The sequence below is a fragment of the Arachis ipaensis genome, chromosome B02, assembly GCF_000816755.2.
Source record: "Arachis ipaensis cultivar K30076 chromosome B02, Araip1.1, whole genome shotgun sequence".
Classification (NCBI taxonomy): Eukaryota; Viridiplantae; Streptophyta; class Magnoliopsida; order Fabales; family Fabaceae; genus Arachis; species Arachis ipaensis.
The window spans coordinates 102,117,729-102,129,935 of NC_029786.2; the positions used below are offsets into that span (position 1 = coordinate 102,117,729).

Consider the following 12,207-nt stretch of genomic DNA (forward strand, 5'->3'; position numbering starts at 1 on the left):
TGTGGTGGATTTCAAAATCCTCTTTGCTTGAATTAATTGTCTTGGAAACATGAGAGAGAAAATGTCAAAGTGATTTGATGGCATTTAGAGTAGCTTACACGCTACTACACAAGAAGCATGGGGAGTTGATCTTAATTAACTTAAAACATTCATTACTCTCATGCTTTGCTTTTTCTTTCTTTTCTCTCTACTCTTTCTTCTCTTTTGGTCATTTCAACAGAGAAAGCATAGAAGCTAAAGCTAGCTACCGAAAAGAAGAAGAAGCAAGCAATAAGACCATCGCAATGATGGAAAGAAAAAGAAAACAAAAAGTATGTTGTGGCTGAGATCTTCACCAAAATAAGGTAAGATTTGGTGAAGTAAGCTCAAGCTCTCCATACCAAAAATGGAAGAGGAGATCTCGGTCAAAGAAAGAAGATCCTTAAGGGATGATTTGTCTCAGCTTTTGATCAATTGTCACAGGAGGTAGCCACTGTAGCTACGTGGAGAAGATGCAGAAGTTTGAGCAGAAGAAGCTATCATGCATCAAGAAGCATCAATGGTAGGAGTCTGATGAGCGGATAATTTATACGCTTTTTGACATTGTTTTTACATAGTTTTTAATATGTTTTAGTTACTTTTTCGTATATTTTTATTAGTTTTTATGCAAAAATCACATTTCTGAACTTTACTATGAGTTTGTGTGTTTTTCTATGATTTCAGGTATTTTCTAGCTGAAATTGAGGGACCTGAGCAAAAATCTGATTCAGAGGCTGAGAAAGGACTGAAGATGCCGTTGGATTCTGACCTCCCTGCACTCGAAGTGGATTTTCTCGAGCTACAAAAGCCCAATTGGCACGCTCTTAATTGTGTTGGAAAGTAGACATCTTGGGCTTTCCAGCATGTATAATAGTTCATACTTTACCCGATCTGATGGCCCAAACTGGCGTCCAAACGCCCACCAGAGACCCTTTTCTGGCGTAAAACGCCATAACTGGCACCAAAGCTGGAGTTAAATGCCCAAATTGGCACCAAAACTCGCGTTTAAACTCCAAGAAGAGCCTATGCACGTGAAAGCTTCAATGCTCAGCCCAAACACACACCAAGTGGGCCCCGAAAGTGCATTTATACTATCTACACTTAGTTACTCATTTTCTGTAAACCTAGTTTACTAGTTTAGTATAAATAACACTTTTCACTATTGTATTCATATCTTTAGATCATTTTTGAGACTATCTTTGGATCACTTTTGATCTCTTGATCACGTTTTGGGGGCTGGCCATTCGGCCATGCCTGGACCTTCATCACTTATGTATTTTCAACGGTGGAGTTTCTACACCTCATAGATTAAGATGTGGAGCTCAGCTATTCCTCATGAATTAATGCAAAGTACTATTGTTTTTCTATTCAATTCACGCTTATTCTTGTTCTAAGATATTCACTCGTACTTCAACCTGATGGATGTGATGATCCGTGACACTCATCATCATCCTCCCTTATGAACGTGTGCCTGACAACCACCTCCGTTCTATCTGCAAGAGCTTGAGTGTGTATCTCTTGGCCTCCTGGTTCACGACGCATGGTTGCCTCTCCTGACAACAGAGCCTTCCATTCCGTGAGATCAGAGTCTTCGTGGTATAAGCTAGAATCAATTGGCAGTATTCTTGAGATCTGAAAAGTCTAAACCTTGTCTGTGGTATTCCGAATAGGATCTGGGATGGGATGACTGTGACGAGCTTCAAAACTCGTGACTGTTGGGCGCAGTGACAGTGTGCAAAAGGATCAATGGATCTTATTCTGACACGATCGAGAACCGACAACTGATTAGCCATGCGAGAAACCGTAGCGGATATGTTTTCACTGAGAGGACGGATGGTAGCCATTGACAACGGTGATCCACCAACATACAACTTGCCATGGAAGGGAGTACGCATGATTGGATGAGGACAATAGGAAAGCAGAGGCTCAGAGGGAACAAAGCATCTCCATACGCTTATCTGAAATTCCCACCAATGAACTGCATAAGTATCTCTATCCTATTTTATGTTTTATTTCTCGTTTAATCATCAAAACCTCAATAACCATTTGAACCCGCCTGACTGAGATTTACAAGATGACCATAGCTTGCTTCAAGCCGACAATCTCCGTGGGATCGACCCTTACTCACGTAAGGTATTAGTTGGACGATCCAGTGCACTTGCTGGTCAGCTGCGCGGAGTTGTGAGAAAAGTGTGAACTCACGATTTCGTGTACCAAGTTTTTGGCGCCGTTGCCGGGGATTGTTCGAGTTTGGACAACTGACGGTTTATCTTGTTGCTTAGATTAGGTAATTTTTATTCTTGTTTCTTGTTTGAGTCTAGTGTCAATTTTTAAGTTTGGTGTCAATTGCATGTTTTTATTTTTCTAGCATTTTTTGAAAATTCATGCATTATGTTCTTCATGATCTTCAAGTTGTTCTTGATGATTGTCTTTGTTTGATCTTGTGATTTTCTTGTTTTGTGTCCTTTCTTGTTTTTCATATGCATTTTTAATTTGTTAGTGTCTAAGCATAAAAAATTTTCTAAGTTTGGTGTCTTGCATGTGTTTTCTTTCTTAAAAATTTTTCAAAAATAAGTTTTTGATGTTCATCATGATCTTCAAAGTATTCTTGGTGTTCATCTTGACATTCAAAGTATTCTTGCATGTTTTCTTTGTGTTGATCTTAATTTTTCATGTCTTGAGTCAATTTGTTGTTTTTCTCTTTTCTCATTAAAATTCAAAAAATCAAAAAAAAATATCTTTTTCTTATTTCACTCATAAAATTTTGAAATTTTGGGTTGACTTAGTAAAAATTTTTTAAAAACTTAGTTGTTTCTTGTTAGTCAAGTCAAATTTCAATTTAAAAATTCTATCTTTTCAAATCTTTTTCAAAAATCAAATCTTTTTCATTTTTCTTCTTAATATTTTTGAAAATTTTAAAATTGATTTTCAAAATCTTTTTTTCTTATTTTCATTTCATATTTTCGATTACTTTACCAACAATTAATGTTTTGATTCAAAAATTTCAAGTTTGTTGCTTTCTTGTTAAGAAAGGTTCAATCTTTAAATTCTAGAATCATATCTTTTAGTTTCTTGTTAGTCAAGTCATCAACTTCAATTTTCAAAATCAAATCTTTTTAAATTTCTTTTTCAAATCTTTTTCAAAATAGATTTCAATCATATCTTTTTCAAAACTTAATTTCAAAATCTTTTTCTAACTTCTTATCTTTTCAAAATTTATTTTCAAATCTTTTTCAATTAACTACTTGACTTTTTTTTTTATTTAAAAAAAATTTTACTAATTCTTATCTTTTTCAGAACCACCTAACTACTTTTCTCTCTCTAATTTTCGAAAACCACTAACAACTTTTTCAAAAATCTTTTTAATTAACTAATTGTTTTAAACTCTAATTTTATTTTATTCCTTTTCTTAATTTTCGAATACTAACTAATTTTTAAAATAAAAACAAAAATATTTTTCTTTTTTATTTTATTTAATATTCGAATTCCCTCTCTCTCTCTCTCTCATCTCTTTCTATTTATTTTATTTATCTACTAACACTTTTCTTCTACTCATAATTCGAATCCTCTCTCTCCCTCTGTGTTCGAATTCTTCTCATTTTTCCTCTACCTCATTCTTCTCTTCTTCTCTTCTTCTACTAACATAAAGGAATCTCTATACTGTGACATAGAGGATTCATTTTCTTTTCTGTTCTCTTCTTTTTCACATGAGCAGGAACAAGGATAAGGATATTCTTGTTGAAGCCGATCCTGAACCTGAAAGGACTCTGAAGAGGAAGCTAAGAGAAGCTAAAGCACAACTCTCTGGAGAGGACCTGACAGAAATTTTCGAAAAAGAAGAAGACATGGCAACCGAAAATAATAACAACAATGCAAGGAAGATGCTTGGTGACTATGCTGCACCAACTTCCAACTTCTATGGAAGAAGCATCTCAATTCCTGCCATTAGAGTAAACAACTTTGAGCTTAAGCCTCAATTAGTTTCTCTAATGCAGCAGAACTGCAAGTTTCATGGACTTCCATCAGAAGATCCTCATCAGTTCTTATCTGAATTCTTGCAGATCTGTGATACTGTTAAGACCAATGGGGTTGATCCCGAGGTCTACAGACTTATGCTTTTTCCCTTTGTCGTGAGAGACAGAGCTACATGGTTGGACTCACAACCTAGAGAAAGCCTGAACTCTTGGGACAAGCTGGTCAATGCATTCTTAACCAAATTCTTTCCACCTCAAAAGATGAGTAAGCTCAAAGTGGATGTCCAAACCTTCAGACAGAAGGAAGGTGAATCCCTCTATGAAGCTTGGGAAAGATACAAGCAATTAACCAAAAGGCGTCCTTCTGACATGTTTCCAGAATGGAGCATCATATGTATATTTTATGATGGTCTGTCTGAGTTATCCAAGATGTCATTGGACCACTCTGCTGGTGGATCTCTTCATCTGAAAACACCTACAGAAGCCCAGGAACTCATTGAAATGGTTGCAAATAACCAGTTCATGTAGACCTCTGAGAGAAATCCTATGAATAATGGGGTGACTCAGAAGAAAGGAGTTCTTAAGATTGATACTCTGAATGCCATATTGGCTCAGAACAAAATATTGACTCAGCAAGTCAATATGATTTCTCAGAGTCTGACTGGATTGCAAGCTAAAGACGCCTCCTCTGAAGGAGAAGCTTATGACCTTGAGAATCCTGCAATGGAAGATGTGAATTACATGGGAGAATCCTATAGAAACACCTATAATCCTTCATGGAGGAATCATCCAAATTTCTCATGGAAGGATCACCAGAAGCCTCAACAAGGGTTTAATAACAATAATGGTGGGAGAAACAGGTTTGGCAATAGCAAGCCTTTCCCATCATCTTCTCAGCAACAGACAGAGAATTCTGAGCAGAGCCTCTCTAGCTTAGCAAACATAGTCTCTGATCTATCTAAGACCACCCTCAGTTTCATGACTGAGGCATAGTCCTCCATAAGAAATTTGGAGGCACAAGTGGGTCATCTGAGTAAAAGAATTACTGAAACTCCTCTTAGTATTCTCCCAAGCAATACAGAAGAGAATCCAAAAAGAGAGTGCAAGGCCATTAATACAACCAAAATGGCCGAACCTATAGAAGAGGAGGAGGACGTGATTCACAGTAAGGAAGACCTCATAGGATGTCCACTGGACTACAAGGAGTCCCCTATTGAGGAACCACAAGAATCTGAGGCTCATCTAGAGACCATAGAGATTCCACTGAACCTACTATTACCATTCATGAGCTTGACGAATATTCTTCCTCTGAAGAGGACGAAAATGTTACTGAAGAGCAAGTTGCTCAATATCTAGGAGTAATCATGAAGCTGAATGCCAGATTATTTGGTAATGAGACTAGGGAGGATGAACCTCCATTGCTCATCAATGAACTAAGTGCATTGGTTCAACTGAAGTTGCCTCAAAAGAAAGAGGATCCCGGAAGGTTCTTGATACCTTGCACCATAGGCACCATGACCTTTGAAAAGGCTCTGTGTAACCTAGGATCAAGTATCAACCTCATGCCACTCTATGTAATGGAAAAACTAGGGATCTTTGAGGTACAAGCTGCAAGAATCTCACTAGAGATGGCAGACAAATCAAAGAAACAGGCTTATGGACTTGTAGATGATGTCTTGGTAAAGGTTGAAGGCCTTTACATCCCTGCTGATTTCATAATCCTAGACACTGGAAAGGATGAGGATGAATCCATCATCCTTGGAAGACCCTTCCTAGCCACAGCAAAGGCTGTGATTGATGTAGACAGATGAGAGGTAGTCCTTCAGGTGAATGAGGACTACCTTGTGTTTAAGGCACAAAGATCTTCTTCTGTAAACATGGGGAAGAAGCATGAAAAGCTTCATTCAATTCTCTCCATGCAGAGTCAAGCAAAGCCCCCACATTCAAACTCTAAGTTTGGTGTTGGGAGGCCACAATCATGCTCTGAGCACCTGTGAAGCTCTGTATGAGCTTCCTGTCAAGCTATTGACATTAAAGAAACGCTTATTGGGAGGCAACACAATTTTATTTATCTATATTATTTACTCTTTTATTTTATTTTTCATTGTTATTTTATGTTTTCTTTAGGATGATGATCATGTGGAGTCACAAAAATAACTACAAAAATTAAAGCAAAATAAAAAACAACATCAAAAATAGCACACCCTGGAGGAAGAGCTTACTGGCGTTTAAACGCTAGTAAGGATACCAAAATGGGCGTTTAACGCCCAGCCTGGCACCATTCTGGGCGTTTAAACGCCAGAAATGGGCAGCAGTCTGGCATTTAAATGCCAGAACTGGCAGGCAAACTAGCGTTTGAATGCCAGTAAATGTATAAAAATGGGCGTTTAAACGCCTAGTCTGGCACCTTTCTGGGCGTTTAAACGCCAGAAAAGGGCATCAGCCCGACGTTTAAATGCCAGGAATGGCACATAGAGGGCGTTTACACGCCAGAATGGTGCAGGGATGAGAAATCCTTGACAACTCAAGATCTGTGGACCCCACAGGATCCCCACCTACCCCACCTCACTCTCTCTCCTCTTCACACTTCTCCATAACACTCTACCCAAAACTCCACTCTCGTATCAAATCTTACCCTCTTCCCCATATTCTCTTCACCACTCACATCCATTCCCTAATTCCCATAAACCCATCATACAAACCACCTACCCCCACCCACTCAAATTCAAACCTTTTCCCTCCCAAACCCAACCCTTCTCACACGAACCAACTCCCTCTCTTACACTATAAATACCCCTCCTTCCTCCTTCATTTTCACAAATCACATACACTCAAAACCCCCCTTGGCCAAACCCTCTCAAGCCTCCATCTCCCACTTTTCTTCTTCTTCTACTCTCTTCTTTCTTCTTTTGCTCGAGGACGAGCAAACCTCTTAAGTTTGGTGTGGAAAAAGCCTTGCTTTTTAATTTTCCATAACCATTAATGGCACCTAAGGCCGGAGAAACCTCAAGGAAGAGGAAAGGGAAGGAAATTGCCTCCACCTCCGAGTCATGGGAGATGGAAAGATTCATCTTAAAGGTCCATCAAGACCACTTCTATGAAGTTGTGGCCAAGAAGAAGGTGATCCCCGAGGTCCCCTTCAAGCTCAAAAGGAGTGAATATCCGGAGATCCGACATGAGATTAGGAGAAGAGGATGGGAAGCTCTCACCAATCCCATTCAACAAGTCAGAATCTTAATGGTTCAAGAGTTCTATGCTAATGCATGGATCACCAAGAACCATGATCAAAGTATGAACCCGAACCCAAAGAATTGGCTCACAATGGTTCGGGAGAAATACTTAGATTTCAGTCCAAAAAATGTGAGGTTGGCATTCAACTTGCCAATGATGCAAGGAGATCTTCATCCTTTCACAAGAAGGGTCAACTTTGATCAAAGGTTGGACCAAGTCCTCATGGACATCTGTATGGAAGGAGCCCAATGGAAGAGAGACTCCAAAGGCAAGCCGGTTCAACTAAGAAGGCTTGACCTTAAGCTTGTGGCTAGAGGATGGTTGGAGTTCATCCAACGCTCTATCATTCCTACTAGCAACCGATCCGAAGTAACTGTGGATCGGGCTATCATGATCCATAGCATCATGATTGGAGAGGAAGTGGAAGTTCATGAGATCATACCTCTAGAACTGTACAAAGTGGCTGACAGCCCTCCACTTTGGCAAGGTTAGCATTTCCTCATCTCATTTGTCACCTATGCAGTTTAGCTGGAATTGTCATAGAGGAAGACATCCTCATTGAAGAGGACAAGCCCATCACTAAAAAGAGGATGGAGCAAACAAGAGAGCCCACTCATGGACCTCAATAAATGCATGAGGAAGTCCCTTATCAAGAAATCCTTGAGATACCTTAAGGGATGCATTTTTCTCCACACAACTATTGGGAACAACTCAATACTTCTCTAAGAGATTTGAGTTCTAATATGGAGCAACTAAGGATGGAGCACCAAGAGCATTCCATCATCCTCCATGAAATTAGAGAAGACCAAAGAGCCATGAGGGAAGAACAACAAAGGCAAGGAAGAGACATTAAGGAGCTCAAGCACTCTATGGGATCTTCAAGAAGGAGAACTAGCCGCCATCACTAAGGTGGACCTGTTCTTTAATTTCCTTGTTATTTATTTTTCTATTTTTCGATTTTTTATGCTTTATGTTTGTCTATGTTTGTGTCTTTATTACATGATCATTAGTGTCTAGTGTCTATGCCTTGAAGCTATGAATGTCCCATAAATCCTTCACCTTTCTTAAATGAAAAATGTTCCTAATTACAAAAGAACAAGAAGTACATGGATTTCGACTTTTATCTTGAAATTAGTCTAATTATTTTGATGTGGTGGCAATACTTTTTGTTTTCTGAATGAATGCTTGAACAGTGCATGTTTTTTATAGTGAAGTTTATGAATGTTAAAATTGTTGTCTCTTGAAAGAATGATGAACAAAGAGAAATGTTATTGATAATCTGAAAAATCATAAAATTGACTCTTGAAGCAAGAAAAAGCAGTGAAAAACACAAGCTTGCGAAAAAAAATAGGCAAAAAAAATAAAGAAAAAGAAAAAGCAAGCAGAAAAAGCCAATAACCCTTTAACCAAAAGGCAAGGGTAAAGAGGATTCAAGGCTTTGAGTAGCAGTGGATAAGAGGGCCCAAAGGAATAAAATCCTGGCCTAAGCAGCTAAATCAAGCTGTCCCTAACCATGTGCTTGTGTCATGAAGGTCCAAGTGAAAAGCTTGAAACTGAGTGGTTAAAGTCGTAATCCAAAGCAAAAGAGTGTGCTTAAGAACTCTGGACACCTCTAACTGGGGACTCTAGCAAAGCTGAGTCACAATCTAAAAAGGTTCATCCAGTTATGTGTCTGTGGCATTTATGTATCCGGTGGTAATACTGGAAAACAAGATGCTTAGGGTCACGGCCAAGACTCATAAAGTAGCTGTGTTCAAGAATCAACATACTGAACTAGGAGAATCAATAACATTATCTAAATTCTGAGTTCTTAATGGATGCCAATCATTCTAAACTTCAAAAGATAAAGTGAGATGCCAAAACTGTTCAGAAGCAAAAAGCTACTAGCCCTGCTCATCTAATTGGGACTAAATTTCATTGATATTGTGAGATTTATTGTATATTCTCTTCTTTTTATCCTATTTTATTTTCATTTGTTTGGGGACAAGCAACAATTTAAGTTTGGTGTTGTGATGAGTTGATAATTTATATGCTTTTTGCCATTATTTTTACATAGTTTTTAATATGTTTTAGTTACTTTTTCGTATATTTTTATTAGTTTTTATGCAAAAATCACATTTCTGGACTTTACTATGAGTTTGTGTGTTTTTTTGTGATTTCAGGTATTTTCTGGCTGAAATTGAGGGACCTGAGCAAAAATCTGATTCAGAGGCTGAGAAAGGACTAAAGATGCTGTTGGATTCTGACCTCCCTGCACTTGAAGTGTACTTTCTCGAGCTATAGAAGCCCAATTGGCATGATCTCAATTGCGTTGAAAAGTAGACATCTTGGGCTTTCAAGCAATGTATAATAGTCCATACTTTTCCCGAGATCTGATGGCCCAAACTGGCGTCCAAACGCCCACTAGAGACCATTTTCTGGCGTAAAACGCCAGAACTGGCACCAAAGCTGGAGTTAAACGTCCAAACTGGCACCAAAACTGGCGTTTAAACTCCAAGAAGAGCCTATGCACGTGAAAGCTTCAATGCTCAGCCCAAACACACACCAAGTGGGCCCCGGAAGTGCATTTCTACACTATCTACACTTAGTTACTCATTTTCTGTAAACCTAGTTTACTAGTTTAGTATAAATAACACTTTTCACTATTTTATTCATATCTTTAGATCATTTTTGAGACTATCTTTGGATCACTTTTGATCTCTTGATCACATTTTGGGGGCTGGCCATTCGGCCATGCCTGGACCTTCATCACTTATGTATTTTTAACGGTGGAGTTTCTACACCTCATAGATTAAGGTGTGGAGCTCAGCTGTTCCTCATGAATTAATGCAAAGTACTATTGTTTTTCTATTCAATTCACGCTTATTCTTGTTCTAAGATATTCACTCGTACTTCAACCTGATGGATGTGATGATCCGTGACACTCATCATCATCCTCCCTTATGAACGCGTGCCTGACAACCACCTCCATTCTATCTGCAAGAGCTTGAGTGTGTATCTCTTGGCCTCCTGGTTCACGACGCATGGTTGCCTCTCCTGACAATAGAGCCTTCCATTCCGTGAGATCTTAGTCTTCGTAGTATAAGCTAGAATCAATTGGCAGCATTCTTGAGATCTAAAAAGTTTAAACCTTGTTTGTGGTATTCCGAGTAGGATCTGGGATGGGATGACTGTGACGAGCTTCAAGCTCGTGACTGTTGGGCGCAGTGACAGTGTGCAAAAGGATCAATGGATCTTATTCCGACACGATCGAGAACCAACAGCTGATTAGCCATGCGGGAAACTGTAGCGGATATGTTTTCACTGAGAGGACGGATGGTAGCCATTGACAACGGTGATCCACCAATATACAGTTTGCCATGGAAGGGAGTACGCATGATTGGATGAGGACATTAGGAAAGCAGAGGCTCAGAGGGAACAAAGCATCTCCATACGCTTATCTAAAATTCCCACCAATGAACTGCATAAGTATCTCTATCCTATTTTATGTTTTATTTGTCGTTTAATCATCAAAACCTCAATAACCATTTGAACCCACCTGACTGAGATTTACAAGACAACCATAGCTTGCTTCAAGCTAAAAATCTCCGTGGGATCGACCTTTATTCACGTAAGGTATTAGTTGGACGACCTAGTGCACTTGCTGGTCAGCTGCGCAGAGTTGTGAGAAAAGTGTAAACTCACGATTTTGTGTACCAGAGTCCTTCTTGGAGTGCAAGTCAAGAGGGATGGCTCAGATTGGTGAAGCTTGGTGTAAAGGGAAGACTTAGAGGTAATTGCATGTTGGATATAGCATTCGGTTATCTCTCCTCTCTCTCTGGCCGAACCAGTTTTCTTGAAGAAGAAGTTTAGCTTGGTTCAAATGGTTTCAACCGTGGAGGCTTCCCCCTTTTATAAATAAGGGAGAACAGCCAGGGCTTGATGCAAGGAGTGAGAGTGCAAGGCACAGTGTTCACATAGCTACCTAAGCTAACAGAAGTTCTTCTCCTTCAATGTTCTCTATTTTGTATTTTTCTGTTTAATTTTGTCTGTCTTGAGTCTCATGGAAAAAGACAAACGAGGTTTGTAAGAAAAAGCCATAGAGCGGAAAAAGGCAGAGTGCACAAAATTAAAAGAAAAAGCCATAGATGTCCTTAGAGGTCCTTTGTACATCTGTGTTGTGTTTCATGATTCTGTGGGAATCCCCTTGCAAGTTGGGTTATCACTTAGCAGTTGAAAGCTTGGCAGTGACCAAGTCAAGTTCAGTCTTTGGGTTTAGATTCTGGACTTGTCCCGGATAGGAAGGGTAGTTCCTAGGGAGAATTGGTGTTTGTAATCAAGGATGATTATAGTGAAATTCCATCAATGTTGTGATGGAGACTGGATGTAGACTGTATTGCACTTTGCAGCTGAACCAGGATATATCTTGGTGCAATTTTCTCTCTCTTTTACTCCATTTCTGATTCTGCTGCACAGGAGACAAAACTGAAAAATATCTCCTGGCTGGTCACGAGACAAAAACGAAAAAATCTCGTGGCTAGGCTCGAGACAAAAACAAGAAATATCTCCTCAAGTGTTCTGAAGGACAGCAAAGGTTACTAAGCAAAAAAAAGGGCTAAAGATTCAACCTCTCCCTTCTCTTAGCCACTGATAAACCATCAATATATTTTACTTTTTTTCTGAAAAAAAGGGGAAAAATGAAGAAAGAAACCAATTTTTTTACTTATTTTTCTGTTTAATTAAAAATAATTTCATGAATTAAAATAGTCCTTTATGTGGTTTTAATAGTCCTATAAGTGTAGACAAATCACAGGTAATAGGAATTATTAATGTGGTTTTAATTACACCAAATAATGATAATTATTATTATTGTTATTAGCGGCTTAACAGGCACTTCAGTAGTTTTTTTTTATGGGATTTAAAGTTAATTATTTTGATAAATTTTAAAATTTTAAATTCGAATAACATAAAAATAATAATATAAAATAATCAATGAAATCAATGA

The 12,207-nt window shown here is 38.6% G+C and overlaps 1 long non-coding RNA gene across 1 annotated transcript; it reads left to right on the plus strand.

Moving 5' to 3' along the window:
• LOC110269067 lies at positions 418 to 11,059 on the plus strand. Its single transcript, XR_002358038.1, has 3 exons — positions 418 to 541; positions 8,637 to 8,642; positions 10,923 to 11,059. It is a non-coding gene; the product is annotated as an uncharacterized LOC110269067 (long non-coding RNA).